Source organism: Lissotriton vulgaris, chromosome 3_2 (genome assembly GCF_964263255.1).
Source record: "Lissotriton vulgaris chromosome 3_2, aLisVul1.2, whole genome shotgun sequence".
Lineage (NCBI taxonomy): Eukaryota > Metazoa > Chordata > Amphibia > Caudata > Salamandridae > Lissotriton > Lissotriton vulgaris.
This window is the reverse complement of record NC_141690.1, coordinates 311,270,706-311,293,202: the sequence shown is the minus strand read 5'-3', so window position 1 is coordinate 311,293,202 and position 22,497 is coordinate 311,270,706.

Here is a 22,497-nt window from a genome sequence, read left to right as displayed (position 1 = left end):
TTAAGAATTCGGTATTTCTTTGGGATTTGGTAAAAATTGCGATTTTTACCGAATCACAAAGAAATACCGAAAAAAATGATGCATAGCATTTTGCACTTCTTAATTTGCGATTCCTTATTTTTCGCAAATTAAGAAATGCAAAATGACACAATGATGCATGTGGGCCTCAGTACCCCTGAGCCTAGCCAGTGCTAATTCCATACTATGAATTTCATTAAGAAGAGACCACCATTCCATTATGTGTGGGGGACTCGGGGAGATCCAAGCATGAGCAATTATAAGTTTAGCGCAGGTTACCATAATAGTAAATAAGGGTTTTTGTGGGATGTTCCTAACATTAGCGTGCAGCATAACTAAAGCAGGATCTAAGGGAGATATATCCCTAATTTCAGTGTCATTATATTCTGGAAAGATGTCCAAAATTCTAATAGTTTAGGGCAAATATAAAATATGTGCACCAAATCTGCTGCAACCAACGCACACTTGGGACATTTAGTTTGTTCGCTATATATGCTATTCGGGGCCCATTTAGTTATTCTTTCTGGGGTATGGTAAAGCATACAGGTTATTTTAAATTGCAGCATTCTTAGACTTGATGAAGAGACCAGATTATTGATATTACATAATGATAAACTTATTACAGCCGGAGTAATATTGGTCCCTAACATCCTGCTCTGCTTCTCTGATATTATACTGCAGTCCATGTTTCTATAGGTATTGAGAGATTTATAACAGCCACTAATTAATGATTTAGTTTCCTGTGAATAGAAATTATCCCATATGCTCGAATCAGAAATATTCTTTAGTTTCATTTTTCGAATAAAAAAGTCGAATATCTGCAGGTACTTGAACTTCATGGAGTCAGGGATATTATGTAATATTTTAAGTGTTTCAAAGCTCCATAAAGATCCCCTAACTTTTTTATTCCATGAGCTCCCCATATGTTAGTTGATCCATCGCTGAATACTCCCGGTAAGCCAGAGAATCAAATTAGGATGGAAATAATTCACATTACAGAAGGCCTGGATATTACGCCAAATTTTAACTAGATCCCTCGCTGTCTTAAAACGCACTCTTTTGTAGTAGTTGGGGTCGTTAACTCTCCATAAAAACATTTTTGCATCTAGATCGAACATAAGTGTAAGAAAGTAAGGTTGTTTGTCTGTACCTTCAAAATTAATTAAATATTGTAAGCGTCCAACAAATGCTGCCCAGAAGTACAACTTAAAGTCCGGGAAATTCAGCCCTCCCAGATCAAGAGCCCCTTTTAATAGTGTCATTGATCTGTGGGCTTTACGATATCCCCAAATGAAACTGCTGAACAGCCCATATAGTTTTTTTAAAAAAGAATTGCAAAATGCAAAAGGAATAGAGCAAAAAAAGTACAAAAATTTAGGTAAGATTATAATACGAATCAAATTAATTCTACCAATAATATTTAAAGAAAGTTTATGCCATTTTTTTAGCAGAATTGTAGTATTTTTAACTAGGTCATCGTAATTAAGTTTAGTTAAATCCTTAATATTTGCAGATAGTTTAACCCCTAAGTAAGTAGCTGCGGAGCACAGTCTGATAGTTGGTCCTTCTGGTTTGTAATTAGCAATTATTTGGGTTTTGTTTAAATTTAATTTATAACCAGAGATGTCCCCAAATCTATTGGCTTCTAGTATGATGCCCTGCATCGCCTTTCCGATATCAGTTGAATATATGGCGACGTCATCAGCGTAAGCTGTAAGATTCAATAAGTGAGGACCAAACTTAAAAGGGATAATAAGTGATTGTACTCGTAGGGCATAAAGAAATGGTTCTATTGATAAGGCAAATAAAAGAGGTGATAGGGGACACCCCTGGCGGGTTCCCTGAGCAATGGTAAACGAAGCTGATAATATACCAGCATAGCTGATCTTGGCCATGGGATTATCATACAGTGACTGTATCCAGTTCAAGAATGTGCCCCCAAAACCTAGACCAGTCATAACTAGCCACAAGTAATCCCACCCCACTCGGTCAAAAGCCATTTCTGCGTCAAGCATAATCATGCCGAGTGGGGTGGATTCCTTTTCAGCTATATCAAAGTCTGTCGCAGCCAAATTAATATGTGCGGTATTATCCCTACCGATCACAAACCCATGCTGGTTTGGGCTTACTATTTTCAGTATTATAGGGGCTAGTCGAGTAGCTAGCACTTTGCAAATATTTTAGCATCCGCGTTAAGTAACGAAATGGGGCGGTACGAACCGCATTGATCTGGTGATTTTCCCTTTTTTTTTTTAAAAGACCAGTTTTACCTTATTCCAGGATTTCGGGGCTACCTTGTTTTCCCCAATATAATTAATAACTTGGGAGAGGAGAGGTATAAGTTCTTCGACACACCCTTTATAAATTTCTAATGGGATCGTATCTTCTCCAGATGCCTTTCCAGCTGGTAGGGAAGAGATGGCCTTTCTTATTTCACGTAAGCTAATGGGATTAGATAGTTGTTCCAACTCAAGAGAGTCGGGTTTCTCCAGAAAATCATCCAGATATTTCTGAATATCAACATGTGTCGGTTGATTTTCTGGAGTATATAGTTTTTTTATAAAATGCAGCAAAGTGTTCTAAAATTTGATTAGGTTGGTCAATTATATTATTATTAGAGCCCTTTAAATTCTTAATCAGGGTATTAGCTCCTTCGTCAGCTATTTTATAGGCTAATAGCTTTCCGACTTTATCGCCGCTCTCATACTGTGTCACTTGAAATTTATGTAGTTTAATGCTGCTCTTATCCCAAAAAATAGTTTTTAGGGCAGACTTCAGTCGTCCTAATTGTAGTTCCAATTCTGTTATATTCGTAGCGTGTCGGCGGAGAGCCTCCGCTAGTAACAGTTCAGCGGAAAGTATGTCATTAACCAACACTCTATCCTTTTTAAACCGCTCGGTATTTTGATGAAATAGAAATTGCTGGGTAAATCCCCGGATACTCTCCTTGCAAGAGTCCCATACCATTAGACATGTCGTAGACTTAAGATTAATCTTAATAAAATCAACAATATGCAGCTTGAGTTGTGAGATAAATAAGGTGTTAGTGAGTAAGTGAATTTGAATTTGAAAATACATTAAGTGTGGGGGGTCAAGGGGAATATTTAATGACCTGTCTGCTCAAACCCCTACTCATGAGATACAATACACAATAGAACAGACCAGGTCTGAGAATGGTGTGTGACTATACCGGACTGCGATACAGTTGGATGCATGTGTGAGAAAAGTGCAGTTGAAGACAAAATGCGATTCAAAACATGATGTTGTTGAAAACACAGAGGCTTGAACGATTCCCATCAGACCACCCTTATGGTGGAAGTTGCGTCATGTGGGAATTGCTGAACATTCCATCATGCAACCGACCATGTAGTGCCGGTGCGGGAGTGGATGTCAGTGGTCTAGCTCTGGTGTTCATCCTAGACTAGTATGAACAAGGTGCAGTGCTCAAATGATAATGAAAATTAAAATAGACTACATAGATTCTAGTGACATTGAAAAAGAAATCTAGGTGTCTAGGATTAAAAACACGCTGAGTAGTAAGACTACCCTGTAGCGCTATGCAGAACGGTCAACATGTTTCAGCCATAGGGGCATTGCCCCGGCTTTCTTCAGGACCTTAAGACTTAGAGCAGCTACTGCAAATACACGTACTGTGTTCAGTGAAAAAAACAATAAATTAAGTGAGGAAATTAATCAATAAAAGTACTTGAAAGAGTTACATATCTGCCAGGAACCTTGAGCGTTTAGTCTTGCCCACTGGAGGAAGACATGTATTCTTCCTAATGAAAAGACAAAGAGTCTTATTATTTACAACAACACTAAAATACACAGATACAGCCGCGTGAAATACACAGTGGCCCGTAAAGACAAACACACATGCATCAATAATTGGCATTCTGCATATTGAAGAAACATATTAGCTCGATCATATAGAGGCATTTCCTCATTGTGATACTCACCCAGCTTTGTGTGGGTGAAGACCTCACCTCACCCGGCGACCGCTCGGGAGTAGGAGGCCCCGCTCTGTAGTGTAGAAAAAGGGACACATTCAGCACACAACTGTAAGGTGCCCAACCTAATTGCTCTACACCTTGAACCCAACAAACGTGTGTTAGATCCCCACTCATTAACCCAAAGCCACTTTCCACAGAGACTCACATAGGCTGTTACCGGGATATCCCAAATTGTGAAATTCAATCACGGGACAAAATCTAGACACATAGATATGCCACTGTCCATATACTAATGAAGTTAATGCTGGGGAAAAACTATTGCAGAACCACAGCATGAAGGAGGGTATGGGCGCCCAAGGATAGCTCACTGGGCCACCTGGAGTTAGATATTCCTAGAGTACCTAAAGACTTGAAACATCAGAGTCCCGCTGTAAAGATACAAATTCTATGAGCTTAGAGAGCCGTCTAAGCTACTACTCATTCTCTCTCCTCTACAGGGGTGAGCTAATCTAATCCCCTTCACAGGAACTGATTTATATACAAAATGTAGAGAAAAACGTATTTCGAATGACGTGTGAAAAAGTCCATGGGAAGCTCATCTGTCCGTCGGTGCCCCTGATGTAAAACCAAGCGGAAGTGGAGGTCCAAGTGCTACCGCCTCTGCCCCCTATATAGTCGCCGTTAATTGGGTCAACAAGCCTTCAGGATGTCTAGAAGGAGAGATCACGGAAGTGGAAGGGAGGAAAAACACTTCTCCCTCGCGCATGCGCAATTAATAAAAATCGGCGAAATGGTGGCGCATTTTATCCTTTTGAAAGGGAATATTTTATAGCAGTTCCCATTACGAGTGGCTCTGATGGATGCCACGGAAGCTATCAAAAATGGTCAGAACAGCCAGTAGAGCACACTGTATTGAGCTTGCGTTAAGAATCCCCCTAGACTAAAACGCATGACCCAAAAGGAGACACTAGTCCCTCAGGCATGTGCGCGGGGACGGCCCTAAAACCAAGCCAAAAAGGCTGTATGATGTCAGGTCATTTTCAATATAGAAAAGATCCGATAGAAAAAATAGGAAAAAATACAGAGAGAAGCATCTTCACTGAGCTTTAGATAGTAGGTCCAGTGGCACGTCCTGTCTAAGATTATTCCAAATCCAGAGGTTCACCCAGGAGGAGGACAGTAGCAATATGCAATATGCAGAATGCCAATTATTCATGCATGTGTGTTTGTCTTTACGGGCCACTGTGTATTTCACGCGGCTGTATCTGTGTATTTTAGTGTTGTTGTAAATAATAAGACTCTTTGTCTTTTCATTAGGAAGAAGACATGTCTTCCTCCAGTGGGCAAGACTAAACGCTCAAGGTTCCTGGCAGATATGTAACTCTTTCAAGTACATTTATTGATTAATTTCCTCACTTAATTTATTGTTTTTTTCACTGAACACAGTACGTGTATTTGCAGTAGCTGCTCTAAGTCTTAAGGTCCTGGAGAAAGCCGGGGCAATGCCCCTATGGCTGAAACATGTCGACCGTTCTGCATAGCGCTACAGGGTAGTCTTACTACTCAGTGTGTTTTTAATCCTAGACACCTAGATTTCTTTTTCAATGTCACTAGAATCTATGTAGTCTATTTTAATTTTCATTATCATTTGAGCACTGCACCTTGTTCATACTAGTCTAGGATGAACACCAGAGCTAGACCACTGACATCCACTCCCGCACCGGCACTACATGGTCGGTTGCATGATGGAATGTTCAGCAATTCCCACATGACGCAACTTCCACCATAAGGGTGGTCTGATGGGAATTGTTCAAGCCTCTGTGTTTTCAACAACATCATGTTTTGAATCGCATTTTGTCTTCAACTGCACTTTTCTCACACATGCATCCAACTGTATCGCAGTCCGGTATAGTCACACACCATTCTCAGACCTGGTCTGTTCTATTGTGTATTGTATCTTGTGAGTAGGGGTTTGAGCAGACAGGTCATTAAATATTCCCCTTGACCCCCCACACTTAATGTATTTTCAAGTATTTGAGCAACTTTATAGTTGCAGGTCTTTGTTGTTAGGATGCGAACGAATCTCTGTTTGCACCAATAGCTCACCCAGCCTAAGTGTGTATGTTCCCCACCTCTCCCAACCCATTTTTTCCCTGACACATAGTGATGACATCTTCCTGCGCACTTTCCATGAATATATGGGTCATTTTCAGACCAAATACAGTATAAGGATATTTTGATTTTATAAGGGGTAGAATGAGCTTCTATCACATAGAGACCCACTCTAGACCTCTACTAGGTCTATTATGTCCATTATGTCTCTTATTTTTCTTTATAGTTATCAGTCCTGATCTTGGGGCTTTGCTACTGTCGTCCTCCTGGGTGAACCTCTGGATTTGGAATAATCTTAGACAGGACGTGCCACTGGACCTACTATCTAAAGCTCAGTGAAGATGCTTCTCTCTGTATTTTTTCCTATTTTTTCTATCGAGTCTTTTCTATATTGAAAATGACCTGACATCATACAGCCTTTTTGGCTTGGTTTTAGGGCCGTCCCCGCGCACATGCCTGAGGGACTAGTGTCTCCCTTTGGGTCATGCGTTTTAGTCTAGGGGGATTCTTAACGCAAGCTCAATACAGTGTGCTCTACTGGCTGTTCTGACCATTTTTGATAGCTTCCGTGGCATCCGTCAGAGCCACTCGTAATGGGAACTGCTATAAAATATTCCCTTTCAAAAGGATAAAATGCGCCACCATTTCGCCGATTTTTATTAATTGCGCATGCGCGAGGGAGAAGTGTTTTTCCTCCCTTCCACTTCCGTGATCTCTCCTTCTAGACATCCTGAAGGCTTGTTGACCCAATTAACGGCGACTATATAGGGGGCAGAGGCGGTAGCACTTGGACCTCCACTTCCGCTTGCTTTTACATCAGGGGCACCGACGGACAGGTGAGCTTCCCATGGACTTTTTCACACGTCCTTCGAAATACGTTTTTCTCTACATTTTGTATATAAATCAGTTCCTGTGAAGGGGATTAGATTAGCTCACCCCTGTAGAGGAGAGAGGACGAGTAGTAGCTTAGACGGCTCTCTAAGCTCATAGAATTTGTATCTTTACAGCGGGACTCTGATGTTTCAAGTCCCTAGGTACTCTAGGAATATCTAACTCCAGGTGGCCCAGTGAGCTATCCTTGGGCGCCCATACCCTCCTTCATGCTGTGGTTCTGCAATAGTTTTTCCCCAGCAATAACTTCATTAGTATATGGACAGTGGCATATCTATGTGTCTAGATTTTGTCCCATGATTGAATGTCACAATTTGGGATATCCCGGTAACAGCCTATGTGAGTCTCTGTGGAAAGTGGCTTTGGGTTAATGAGTGGGGGTCTAACACACGTTTGTTGGGTTCAAGGTGTAGAGCAATTAGGTTGGGCACCTTACAGTTGTGTGCTGAATGTGTCCCTTTTTCTACACTACAGAGCGGGGCCTCCTACTCCCGAGCGGTCGCCGGGTGAGGTGAGGTCTTCACCTACACAAAGCTGGGTGAGTATCACAATGAGGAAATGCCTCTATGTGATCGAGCTAATATGCTTTCTTCAATATGCAGAATGCCAATTATTCATGCATGTGTGTTTGTCTTTACGGGCCACTGTGTATTCCACGCGGCTTTATCTGTGTATTTTAGTGTTGTTGTAAATAATAAGACTCTTTGTCTTTTCATTAGGTTGAAGACATGTCTTCCTCCAGTGGGCAAGACTAAACGCTCAAGGTTCCTGGCAGATATGTAACTCTTTCAAGTACTTTTATTGATTAATTTCCTCACTTAATTTATTGTTTTTTTCACTGAACACAGTACGTGTATTTGCAATAGCTGCTCTAAGTCTTAAGGTCCTGAAGAAAGCAGGGGCAATGCCCCTATGGCTGAAACATGTTGACCGTTCTGCATAGCGCTAGAGGGTAGTCTTACTACTCAGCGTGTTTTTAATCCTAGACACCTAGATTTCTTTTTCAATGTCACTAGAATCTATGTAGTCTATTTTAATTTTCATTATCATTTGAGCACTGCACCTTGTTCATACTAGTCTAGGATGAACACCAGAGCTAGACCACTGACATCCACTCCCGCACCGGCACTACATGGTCGGTTGCATGATGGAATGTTCAGCAATTCCCACATGACGCAAATTCCACCATAAGGGTGGTCTGATGGGAATCGTTCAAGCCTCTGTGTTTTTAACAACATCATGTTTTGAATCGCAATTGGTCTTCAACAGCACTTTTCTCACACATTCATCCAACTGTATCGCAGTCCGGTATAGTCACACACCATTCTCAGACCTGGTCTGTTCTATTGTGTATTGTATGTTAGTGAGTAAGTGCCTAGGGAATGAGAATTAAGCATGGGCGAATTTTGCGAATCTGGCGTTCGCGAATTTTGCGAATTTGCGAACTCGCAATCCGCAAAATCCGCGAATTCTCGCGATTTTTTTTTTGGTGTGTTCGCAAGGATTTCTGCCAGTTCGCGAGGGTTTTGTACCAGTTCGCAATTGCGAACTTACATGTCGGCTCGCAACGGTCACAAATATGTTGTTTCTACATCTGGTTCATCATCACAGGTTTCCAGCACCCTCTGTTTCACCCCTGCCGCCCTCTGTTTCACCCATGCCACCCTCTGGTACATCAATGCCACCCTCTGGTTCATCATCTCTGCAGGTTATGGGGGGAAAAAGCAAGCACACCTGCCCTGCTTCAACTGACATGAATTATTTGGGGTTGATTTAATAATGTGTCACTGTTTTAAAATTCCAGTCTGGCACCTGCTTCCTTATCTGTAATTTGCTTTCTGTTCCAGTGCAATTTTTTTTCCAGAACCTTTGTGGCCTACTTGTAGCGATTCTATGATCCGGCTGTCAGGGTCAGAGCAGGGTCATACAATTGTTGCAACTAGCAACTGAACTCTGGAGGGGCCCCAGTCAGGAAGCACTACAGGGAATGGTTACTAATGATGAATTTGAACTTTTGCACTTGCTGAGTGCTTTCAGTTTAGCAAAACTCGTTTTTCTGCAGAACAACATTACAGCAACTGTAATGCCCCAAACAAGCTTACTTGTGAAAGTTGATTTCTAATCCAAAAGTGATCCAAAGAAAGTCAAAAGGCCTCAAATCCAAAAAAGTGCAGGCAAATGTCAACCAGAGGAGTTATTCTCATAAAAATCATCATTTTCAGAAGGTCTATACTGCTTGCTCGTGGATTTCTTGTGCAGAATTGCAATTTTTGTAATTTTGCGAGTGCGAGATTGTTGCTGCCCGCCGCACCTACATGTTGCGAACTTACGCTGCACGCCGCAAAATTGTATCACCAAGAAAAAAAAATCCACTGCGTGCGAATTTGCGGATTTTCGGTAAATTCGCGAGCGTTCGCGGATTGCGAATTTACCGAAAATCCGCAAAATCCGCGAGCGGAATGGATTTTCCGCCCATGCTTAATGAGAATATTCGGGGTGCTATATAGTTCTTTTCAGTATCAAAAGTAAATAAAATAGGATTATGATCTGAATAAATTCTGGGGCAAAGTTCGATGGTACTAGTACTCATTACTCTATCTGAAGCCCAGACCATGTCAATGCGTGACCGGAGCTTGTGAGGGGCAGAGTAGAATGTATACCCAGGTGTAGTAGGAAAGGCAGCTTGCCAAACATCTTTAATGTTATGAATGTGCCCTAATTCAAGGATAGCAGCTCGTGTTATCCGCATTCTATAATTTACATTGCCCCTCGAAGTATCAATCTTGTAGTCCATTATGCAGTTAAAATCACCCATGATAATTAGTTTGCCCTGCCACTGCAATAATTCCATATTCAACTGATCGAAAATGTAAGCGTCATCAAAATTTGACCCATAAACTATACAAAAAACATATTTAATGTTTTCCACCATTAATTGTACGATAGCCCACCTCCCTTTTTTATCACAGACACTCTTCCCAACTTCTAGCTTAACACGTTTATCTTTCAAAATAGCAACCCCCCTTATAGATGCATTGAATTTCGAAAAAATTATCACCTCAAGCCCCAGATATCCCAAAATGTTCCTGTCAACATAAGCGACATGTGTCTCAGATGAAAAAACCAAATTAGGCTTAAACAAAGCTATTTTGTCCCGAACCAAACGTCTTTTCCTTTTACTATTTAGGCCAGCAACGTTCCAGGCCAGACATTTTATTCGAAGCATTTAGAAAAGAAAACAATTATAACATGTATTTTGCCAATCCTAACATTCCATGACATTGCCGTGCTTAATGCATAACTCCTTAAATGCTCTAAAATGTCTGTTTCATTTTCTTGTGTTGCTTTTTTTCCCCCTATAAGCCCCCCACCCCTCCACAACCCCCCCTCACCAGCCCAACCCATCCCATCCCTCCTGCCCCCCCTCCTCCGAAGAGAGGGCGCCCCTCAAATACAGCATTCTGCCGCTGTAGTGGCAGCTAACCTTGAGAGGCCAGTGGCTTCACACCCCCACCATGCCCAGCCGAAAGAAAAAGAAAAAAACACATATTTTTACTTTGCAAATAGTGGCTAACTTAATTATGAAATGAGGCCAATACGTCCTCAGCTTCCTTGACATCTGTGAAAAAATATTTGTGCCCTCCCTTAAGTACTTTTAGCCTTGCCGGTTCCTGCAAATATGCTTGACCCCCTAGAGCCTTAAATGGATCAATTGATTTGCGTAGTTGCCATCGTCTGTCCATTGTAGCCTTAATCAGATCTGATTTTACAAAGAAGGATATCTCGCCTACTGTTACAGGTAAGTTGGGTCTTGCTTTTAAGGATACTGCCTGCCTTAATAGATGGTTCCCAAAATGAATTAGAAATGGGCGAGGACATTTATTTTGCTTGTTTCTCTGGGTTATTGGTAATCTATGGACTCTCTGTAGCTGAGAATCCCAATCCCAGGCTGAGAGATCTATAAAAGCCTGCTGGAATAGCCTTACCCTAAATGCTCTCGGGTCCCCCCCTCTGCCCCCTCTGGGATACCAAAAAGCCTAAGGTTAGACAGTCTTTGTCGGTTTTCGAGGTCCTCAACTTTTAATTGTAATGCTAGCAACTTATCATCATGTTGGCTAACTACCACACTCATTCCAGCTGCCCCTTCCTCTATCTTATCCACCTATTGTTGTAGATCCCCTATTTCCTGCGGCATCCCGCCCATCTTTTGTCTATATCCTGTAAAGAGTTCTGTAATTTGGAATTATCCTCTCTCAATTGTAAGAAGTGCTCTTGCGCCTCCTGTTTGTTATCAGTTAGGGTTTGTAATATCATGTCCAATGATGAAGTCTTTTTTTTCATCCTATCTTCCGATATTCTATCTTCCGATACTCTAGCAATGTTAGCATTGTCCGCTCCTTTGGATAGATCATCAGTCAACAGAGCAGGTAGGACTCGCGGCCCCATTAATTGCCCGAACCATCAGAAGGTACACCATCATCGACTTCATCCAGCACCACCAAGTCACTAGGGGATAGTTTTTTGACTGGGGCGTCTACCTGAATACCATCATTCTCTAGCGTCTCCTATATTTTCAGAGTATTAGCCAATTGGTCCGATCCCACAGGGTTTTGTAGTTCTATGGTATTCTTATCAAGTACATCAGAAGCATCAGGTACAGACACCCGGAGGGTATCCGTTACAGACAGAGTACCTTCTAACGGCATGGCAGATGTCTGAGTAGTGTCCTGTTCGGGAGAGCTTACACCAGAGAGCCGGAGCGTCATGGTCTTTACCAGGCCCTTGGTTTGCATCGACTTCCTGAGAGGACTTTTCTCAGCAAGATGTAATCTCTTTACTGCTGGCACTGAGGTTGATGTGGATGTGCTTAATAAGCCCAATGTTTTCCCTTTTTTTCCCTTTCATTCTGTTCTTAGATTTCGTTTTGGTCTTCGCCTTCTCTCTCTTGCCGGAGAAATGTTCAGCATTATCATTATCAGAGAGAGAGGCAGTTTCAATTTCATTCATTTCCTCGTACTCCCCATTTGAAACTTCACCCTCAATTTCCCCAATTTCTACTACTTGTGTGTTCTCTTTAGCGGGGTTAGTTCCGTGTGTAACAGAGATTAGAGGGTCTGTGGAGATCTCCGAGGCGGGAGGAGGAGTATCCGCTATACCGATGGAAATAGTCTCAGGAGCGTTGCTCCCTCCTTTCAATCTTTCCCTGTCCTCATCTCCCAATGTAGCCGTCCCCTCCAAGACAATGGAGGGTATATCTACAGCCTCTTCCCCCTTTTTAGCATTGACATTGTTTGTAGAGTAAATGTTAGTAAGAACATCTCCTTCCTCACCAGTACAATCATCTGCAGCTCCAGAGACCGGTAAAACAAGAACAGGGGGTCGAAGTACTTCTTTGTACAGCATTGGTGGGGTTGTTACCTTGTTACCCTCTACAGACCCAGCCCCTGTTACAGAGGTAGCAGAGGTGGTTTTAGCTGTTTTAGCGGTTTTAGAAATCGAAGTCACCATGTTTAACCTCAGAGTATTCAGTGTCACTGTCTCTGTGCCCCCAGTGACTCAGCTCCCTCCAATTTTGTTGGCTCGAGTCTCCCTACGATACACCTTAGGAGCCATTTTCAAACACTTACTTGGTGTTAGTACGAAGTTCTCTTGGGCGTTGTAAATACGGTCCTCCGTCCAGTGACCCAGACGCGGTATGAAACGGCGTGCGAGGAGAAGGTATGCTCGGAACAGCCGCTGCATGTATTCTGTAGCAGTCGTCCTCAAACCAGTTGAAAATCGTGGAGTAGAGTCAACTGTGAGCGCGGAGTAGAGCAACACCGTAGCATTATCCACACCCGAGATACGCGTGAGCCTCCGGTTTCACCTCCAGCTCCAGTACGGGTTTTCACTAGAGAGCAAGTTCACAGTTACTCGTAGCTCCCGTCGGTTATTAAGCCGTTTGCACATTTCGCATTTCTCTTCTTAGAGGGCACGTTTAATATTCACAATAGCCTCACAAAAGCATTCTGAAAGTTCAGTTAGCAGCGTTAGCAATTGCCTTACCCAAGTAGGCTTCATGAATCACATCGAGTCGGTTGAGCACAGAGTCGGGAGCACCTCTCAACTGCGTCTACACGGCGGCGTCCTCAGTCCGCCATCTTGCTCAGATGTCCAGGTTTGCCCTCCAATATTATCGTACACTTAAATTATTTATGTGGGCTGATGCCCATGAACTTTGTTTTAGAATTGTTAATCACCAGACCCCCTTCAGAGCAGAAGGCCCCAGACCTATCCACCAAATGTTGGAGGACACTATCTTTCTTTGACATCAATAAGCTGTCATCTGTAAAAAGTAAGAGAGGGATTTTGCGGCGAGCTGGAAGGAAGGAATCATTTTGTCCATACTCTAGATAGGAAACCCCATAATTTAAATATACTGAGAATAGAGTTGGCGTGAGAACGCAAACCTGACAAACCCCTTTCTGGATACCTAACCGTTCTGTCAGCCTCCTCCCAGCCCCATTGAACCTGGATGTCCAAGAGGTTGGGCAAGATGCCATTTGTCTTAAGGACCACCCACAACTTGCCGCGGGGAACTGCATTCTTTAGGTCCACAAAGACTAGGTACATAGGTGCCTTTTGAAGGACAACTGTCTTCCAGTAGATATATAAAACCCCTAAAACCTGGTTGATGGTACGTATTCTTCTTCTGAACCCTAAGTAAGATAGGGCCTGACGGTCCTCAATTCAGAGTTCCAATTCCCCAAGATAAGCTTAGCAAAAACCTTTTGATCTATGTCAATGAGACTTGTCAGACTGTAATTTAGGGGGGGCTCTTACAGGCCCGTTTTGAAAACAGGGAATATTTCAACTGCCTTCCAGCTGCAAGGGATGCTTTTTCCTTTTAAGATAAAAATTGATAATTTATCAAAATGGAGAGTCCAGCCCTCAATTTCTGGAAATATTATATCACACAGGGTGCCATCTGGCCCACCAGCTTTTCCAGATGGCATGGTTTATTTATTTATTTATTTATTTTTGGAAAACCTTTATTGATGACTCAAAGCACACAGCTATTCAGCCTTACATCCCTGAGGCTAGGCAGCATTATAAAAGCGGAGAAAAAGTGTGCACAAAACAATTAGAGGAGCAATCAGGTTTAATTTTATAATAAAAATATGAACCTAGGGAACAAGATAGAAACCTAAAAGGAAAAGGAGAAGAAAAAGGGGGGAGGGGAAAAGGTGGCAAGGCAAAACATAGGAGCAGTGAAGCACAAATCCAGGGGGCGAGTGGGACCTGTCGGCATTTTGAACGAAACATTTCGAGAAGAACATACAAGTGTGGGGGGAAGAAAAAACCCGGATTACGTGAAAATGGAACATTGAGTGGAGGGAATGGCTAGGGTGAAAGACGAGCCGTCAGTGGACCTGCATCAGGGGGCACACAAATATCGCCCCTGTAAGCATTCCATGCCCCCCAGACCATCCCCCACATCCTAGGCTTGCCCCTAGCTAGATACACAGTTTTCTCACGGAGCATGCACCAGTCCATATTAGTTTTCCAGAGACTCACAGAGGGGGGGGTCGGGTGCCCCACTTTTGAGCAATATCCCGCTTGGCCACCATGTTCCCTAGAGTGACCCAACGAGATTGTGCATTAATGTAGTCAGTCGGACCCCACACATTCAACAAACAGCGTCGAGCTTCCGCAGACATATCAACGCCAGTCACGTCACGCATAACCACATGCACCCGTTCCCAATAGGAGGCAATGGCCTGGCATTCCCAAATAGTATGCATAAAGGTGGCCAATGCACCCCATCCTCACCTACAAAGGCCATTCTGGGAAAGCCCCATGTGAATCAACCTGGGGCCAGTAACATAAACCCTGTGGAGAATTTTAAGCTGAACTAAGCGCAGCCTGGCCGAAATCGCTACTTCATTTGGGGAGGACACCGCACACTGCCAATCTTCATCATCCAACTCAATCCCATCACGCACCCACTGATCACGCACTTTCAGCACCAGGTCCGACCGAACGTTTATTAGCTTTTTATAAGTCAGGGAAATGGCGCTATCTGGCATATGGCCGTCCAGCACCCTGTCCTCCAGCGGGGACGACTCTGGGACCTTCTCACCAACAGGCAGGGTAGACGTAAGGGCATGTCTGAACTGTGCATATCTAAAATATTCTGTGGCACCCAGTTGGAATTCAGTCTGCAGAGTCTCAAAAGATTTGATTCCTCCTCTGGCCATCACATCAGCTACCTTGGAAATACCAATGAGGTCCCACCTGTCAAACCCCTTCGAGTGCCATAACCTACCCAACAAGTCGGAGTCATAGAGGGGAGTGGCCATAGTGAGCCTACCCTTCCACCCCAGTGCCTTCGTAATGGCCCTCCATATCTGTACACAAAACAAGTGATGGACCGAATGTGGATCAATGTCACACACTCATCCCAGTCCAAAGATCTGGGCCCAAATCCATCGTTTTTTTGCACTCCACACCACCCTCGGTTAGACAATGGCGATATGCAAATCAGCTCTGACCCTGTGTCCCATGGGAACAGTCCAGTCCGAACTACAAAAGCCATGTCCTTCCCAGAACGGAATCAAGCATCCGAGGACCGGACCGGTTTCGAGGTAACACCTCTCATCAGCCCGGCTAGCTTGACTCCAGTGGTGTGGAGTGCCTGGGACCCACGTCTGAGCATCCCCAGCGCACTTAGGGCGGAATTTTCAAACAAAACAAGTGATGGACCGAATGTGGATCAATGTCACACATTCACTACAAAAGCCATGTCCTTCCCAGAACGGAATTGCTTGATTCCGTTCTGGGAAGGACATGGCTTTTGTAGTTCGGACTGGACTGTTCCCATGGGGCACAGGGTCAGAGCTGATTTGCATATCGCCATTGTCTAACCCAGGTTGGTGTGGAGTGCAAAAAAACGATGGATTTGGGCCCAGATCTTTGGACTGGGGTGAATGTGTGACATTGATCCACATTCTGTCCATCACCTGTTTTGTTTGCAATTGCCGCCATAAGTGCGCTGGGGATGCTCAGACGTGGGTCCCAGGCACTCCACACCACTGGAGCCAAGCTAGCCGGGCTGATGAGAGGTGTTACCTCGAAACCGGTTTGGTCCTCGGATGCTTGATTCCGTTCTGGGAAGGACATGGCTTTTGTAGTTCGGACTGGACTGTTCCCATGGGGCACAGGGTCAGAGCTGATTTGCATATCGCCATTGTCTAACCCAGGGTGGTGTGGAGTGCAAAAAACACGATGGATTTGGGCCCAGATCTTTGGACTGGGGTGAATGTGTGACATTGATCCACATTCTGTCCATCACCTGTTTTGTTTGCAATTGCCGCCATAAGTGCGCTGGGGATGCTCAGACGTGGGTCCCAGGCACTCCACACCACTGGAGTCAAGCTAGCCGGGCTGATGAGAGGTGTTACCTCGAAACCGGTCCAGTCCTCGGATGCTTGATTCCGTTCTGGGAAGGACATGGCTTTTGTAGTTCGGACTGGACTGTTCCCATGGGGCACAGGGTCAGAGCTGATTTGCATATCGCCATTGTCTAACCCAGGTTGGTGTGGAGTGCAAAAAAACGATGGATTTGGGCCCAGATCTTTGGACTGGGGTGAATGTGTGACATTGATCCACATTCTGTCCATCACCTGTTTTGTTTGCAATTGCCGCCATAAGTGCGCTGGGGATGCTCAGACGTGGGTCCCAGGCACTCCACACCACTGGAGTCAAGCTAGCCGGGCTGATGAGAGCTGTTACCTCGAAACCGGTCCGGTCCTCGGATGCTTGATTCCGTTCTGGGAAGGATATGGCTTTTGTAGTTCGGACTGGACTGTTCCCATGGGGCACAGGGTCAGAGCTGATTTGCATATCGCCATTGTCTAACCCAGGGTGGTGTGGAGTGCAAAAAAACGATGGATTTGGGCACAGATCTTTGGACTGGGGTGAATGTGTGACATTGATCCACATTCTGTCCATCACCTGTTTTGTTTGCTATTGCCACCATAAGTGCGCTGGGGATTCTCAGACGTGGGTCCCAGGCACTCCACACCACTGGAGTCAAGCTAGCCGGGCTGATGAGAGGTGTTACTTCGAAACCGGTCCGGTCCTCGGATGCTTGATTCCGTTCTGGGAAGGAAATGGCTTTTGTAGTTCGGACTGGACTGTTCCCATGGGGCACAGGGTCAGAGCTGATTTGCATATCGCCATTGTCTAACCCAGGGTGGTGTGGAGTGCAAAAAAACGATGGATTTGGGCCCAGATCTTGGGACTGGGGTGAATGTGTGACATTGATCCACATTCTGTCCATCACCTGTTTTGTTTGCAATTGCCGCCATAAGTGCGCTGGGGATGCTCAGACGTGGGTCCCAGGCACTCCACACCACTGGAGTCAAGCTAGCCGGGCTGATGAGAGGTGTTACCTCGAAACCGGTCCGGTCCTCGGATGCTTGATTCCGTTCTGGGAAGGACATGGCTTTTGTAGTTCGGACTGGACTGTTCCCATGGGGCACAGGGTCAGAGCTGATTTGCATATCGCCATTGTCTAACCCAGGGTGGTGTGGAGTGCAAACAAACGATGGATTTGGGCCCAGATCTTTGGACTGGGGTGAATGTGTGACATTGATCCACATTCTGTCCATCACCTGTTTTGTTTGCAATTGCCGCCATAAGTGCGCTGGGGATGCTCAGACATGGGTCCCAGGCACTCCACACCACTGGAGTCAAGCTAGCCGGGCTGATGAGAGGTGTTACCTCGAAACCGGTCCGGTCCTCGGATGCTTGATTCTGTTCTGGGAAGGACATGGCTTTTGTAGTTCGGACTGGACTGTTCCCATGGGGCACAGGGTCAGAGCTGATTTGCAAATTGCCATTGTCTAACCCAGGGTGGTGTGGAGTGCAAAAAAACGATGGATTTGGGCCCAGATCTTTGGACTGGGGTGAATGTGTGACATTGATCCACATTCTGTCCATCACCTGTTTTGTTTGCAATTGCCGCCATAAGTGCGCTGGGGGGTATACACCTGTTACAACGCAACTTTTACAACTACCTACTATTACAACGCAACTTTTACAACGCATACCATTACAACGCATTGCGCTGGGTTGCGCTCTAGGATAGGGAATAAGTTTAATTTACTATCCAACACCTTCCCTAGTGTCCACGGGGACTGGAGTTGGAATAGTAAATTATACTTACCACTATCCAGCACCTCTACGCGCTATGCGTTGTAATGGTATGCGTTGGATCGGTAGCGTTGTAATGGTAGGTAGTTGGAATGGTATGCGTTGTAACATTGTACATCCGCGCTGGGGATGCTCAGACATGGGTCCCAGGCACTCCACACCACTGGAGTCAAGCTAGCCGGGCTGATGAGAGGTGTTACCTCGAAACCGGTCTGGTCCTCGGATGCTTGATTCCGTTCTGGGAAGGACATGGCTTTTGTAGTTCGGACTGGACTGTTCCCATGGGGCACAGGGTCAGAGCTGATTTGCATATCGCCATTGTCTAACCCAGGGTGGTGTGGAGTGCAAAAAAACGATGGATTTGAGCCCAGATCTTTGGACTGGGGTGAATGTGTGACATTGATCCACATTCTGTCCATCACCTGTTTTGTTTGCAATTGCCGCCATAAGTGCGCTGGGGATGCTCAGACGTGGGTCCCAGGCACTCCACACCACTGGAGTCAAGCTAGCCGGGCTGATGAGAGGTGTTACCTCGAAACCGGTCCGGTCCTTGGATGCTTGATTCCGTTCTGGGAAGGACATGGCTTTTGTAGTTCGGACTGGACTGTTCCCATGGGGCACAGGGTCAGAGCTGATTTGCATATCGCCATTGTCTAACCCAGGGTGGTGTGGAGTGCAAAAAAACGATGGATTTGGGCCCAGATCTTTGGACTGGGGTGAATGTGTGACATTGATCCACATTCTGTCCATCACCTGTTTTTGTTTGCAATTGCCGCCATAAGTGCACTGGGGATGCTCAGACGTGGGTCCCAGGCACTCCACACCACTGGAGTCAAGCTAGCCGGGCTGATGAGAGGTGTTACCTCGAAACCGGTCCGGTCCTCGGATGCTTGATTCCGTTCTGGGAAGGACATGGCTTTTGTAGTTCGGACTGGACTGTTCCCATGGGGCACAGGGTCAGAGCTGATTTGCATATCGCCATTGTCTAACCCAGGGTGGTGTGGAGTGCAAAAAAATGATGGATTTGGGCCCAGATCTTTGGACTGGGGTGAATGTGTGACATTGATCCACATTCTGTCCATCACCTGTTTTGTTTGCAATTGCCTCCATATCTGTACAGCGGTCTTGGTGGCACCAGTCAGTCCTCCGTCCAGAGATCTAGAGTACAACGCCCTGTAATACATCCCGTCATTCATGAGCCAGCGATCCATGGCGTATCCCGGGCTTTTCGAAGGGCCATAAAAGCTGTGATTAAGAGCAGCCAGTTGGGAGGTGGGGTAGTAGTACCGGCGGACATCAGGCAAGGCTATACTGCCGTCGTACCACGGAATGGTCAGCTTAACTACGGCTATACGCGGCCTACCCTCCCACAAAAGGGCCCGCTGTAGACCTTCAATTTCCCTGAAATACTCCGAAGGGACGGGGTCCTGCGTATTTTGAAGCGCATATAAGAATCTCGGAAGGGACATCATCTTAAATAATGCCGCGCGGCCCAACAGGGACAGCGGCAATCATTTCCAGCCCTCCACATCGCGCCTAAGGCGCGCAAGAGGGGGAAGCAAGTTGTTGATGTATCGCGCCCGGGCATCCTTTGACACGTAGATACCCAGGTACTTGAATCCCTGCTGCGAGACCTGTATCGCACAGCCCCTGGGGAGACGTGGAGTGTTTCTGCTGAGCACGTAGAGGTAAGACTTGGACCAGTTGATTACCAGGCCCGAGTACCCACCAAAGGTGCACAGCACGTCAAACATAACAATCAAAGACCGACAGGGGGAGATAAGGTAGAGCAGAATATCGTCCGCATAAAGCGAGACTCGATCCTCAAAGCCAGGCGACCACTTGATCCCACAGATGTCAGGGTGAGTGCGGATCCAAGCAGCCAGCGGTTCAAGCGCCAGGGCAAAGAGGAGCGGCGATAGCGGACATCCCTGTCTTGTACCCCTGCACAAGGCAAAGGAAGCAGACATCCGGCCGTTGACCGTCACATTGGCCAACGGGGAGGCATAGAGAAGCCGGACCCAACTTATGAAGTCGGGCCGAACCCAAACTTGGACAGTACCGCCCAGAGATAATTCCATTCGAGGGAATCAAACGCCATTGTTGCGTCCAGTGAAGCCAGGACTATCGGCTCACAAAGCTTGTGCACCCGCACCATGACAGCGTGAAGCCTCCGAAGGTTAAGGGCGGTATTGAGGTGGGGTATAAAGCCCGACTGGTGTGGATGGACCAAGTCTGCGATCACACCCACGAGCCGATTAGCCAGCAACTTAGCCAGGATCTTGGGTTCGGCATTCAGCAGAGAGATCGGGCGATATGATCTACAAAGGCCTCTGGGCTTCCCCTCCTTATGAATGACCACAATGGTGTCCAGACGCTGATCCAGTGGGAGCTCACCAACCTCCCAGGCCTCCAAGAACATACGCCGCAGGGGCACTGCAACGGTATCTGCTTTAATCTTGTAGAGTTCCACTGGAAGACCATTAGGACCGGGAGCCTTGCCAGACCGCAGGGACCGTATCGCAAGCGCCACTTCATCTGCCGTAATACCCCGGTCCATGTCGTCACGCTCGGTGTCCGACAGGCAAGGAAGCTCAACCCCTTCCAGGAAAGAGGCCGAGTCCGACTCAGTCAAGGTGGAGACTGAGGTGTAAACCGTCTCGAAGTAGTCGGCAAAGGCCGAGGCGATACACTGGGGTCAGTAACAATCACCCCGTCTTCGCCCAGAATCTCAGGCACTACACGGGAAGCCAACTCCCTCCTATCCAACCAGGCAAGGAGCTTGCCCGCCTTATCCCCCGCATCGTAGATCCTCCCTTGTTGTTCCCTGCCCATCGCCTTGGCAGCGTCAGTGGCAGTGGCTCTATATTCCGACTGCTTCAGGGAGAGAGTGCGCAGCAGTTCGGGCGTCGGGTCTAATGCCAGCTGGGAATCCAGGCCCGCTATATCCGACTCCAACCGCAGCATTTCTTCATTCCTTCGTCTGCGCACCTCAGCTATCAGGGAGAAAGCTTCTCCTCTCAGGACAGTCTTAAAGGCCTCCCAGAGGGATAAGGCCGACGTTACCGTACCCGTATTCTCAGTGAAATACAGGTCGATGGCTTTAGCTAGGAGGTCTCGAGTCTTGGGGTTGTGGAAGTACCACGGGTTGACCGGCGCCACCCTGGACGTCGCCGCAGTACCAAAGTGAAAGAACACCCAGACAGGGGAGTGGTCCGATATACCTCTGGCCATAAGTCGGGCTCCAGAAACGGTCGATGCCTGGACTGCCGGAGTCAAGATGTAGTCAATCCTGGAAAGGCTACCGTGTGCGCCCGAGTGAAAGGTGTACTGCCGCTGGGCAGGGTGTAAAAGCCGCCAACAGTCAATAAGGCCCATAGAACTCATGAAATTCGGGAGCCATAATTGCGCACTGCGAAGATCTCTGGATGGAAAATGGTCAAGGATCCCCGAAACCACGGAATTGAAATCCCCACCAAGGACAAGCAATCCCTCCGGGAGGCCCAAAATGGCGCCCCCGAGATCCTGAAAGGTAGTCGTCTGCAAACCCGGGGGGATGTAAACTGAAACCAAAACCAGGGTGCGCCCCTCCCACCTGCCCACCACAACAACATATCGGCCCCTATCATCAATCACGGTGGACTCCACCTCCAGGGGGAGAGACATGCGCACCATGATTCCAACCCCTCGGGACCCCGAAGAGAACTCGGAATGAGCCACCATTTTAAACCCCTTTCTGTTAAGTGCGTGACAAGTATTGCCAATGAGATGCGTCTCCTGCAGGAGGATAACATCGGGTACACAACGCTTAAACATTTGTAACACAACCCCACGTTTAATGTGATCCCCCAGCCCATTCACGTTCCAACTCAACACATTTAAAGTCCTACCCCCATCATCAAAGATGCACCGTCCCACCCACCTCCCCCAGAAAACAGCCACTGCAACGTTGCAACCAGAACATGAGTAGCCTTGCCATAGTAAAAGAGAAAAAGGAAAAGCAAAGGAGAAACACACAGACCAACCACCCCCCACCCTGCACCACTGCATTAGACTAAAAAGCCCCCCAACTAGCAGTGTGCCTGTCGCCCCTAGTAAACTAACCTACGAAAAGCCCCCAGAGGAGAAAGGAGACATCCTATCACCCCCCGTTACCCTCCAAAGTTGAAAAACAGCAGAAATGAGAAAAGAAAACAAAAGTCAGTAACTGCTTGCATCCGCAGGGTCCTCTATCGAAAGAGATCCGGAGAAACACAGTTCATTCCTGAGAGGCAGGACCACCCGACGCCTCTTCCGACTGATCCTCAGGGGTAGTCCGACGTTG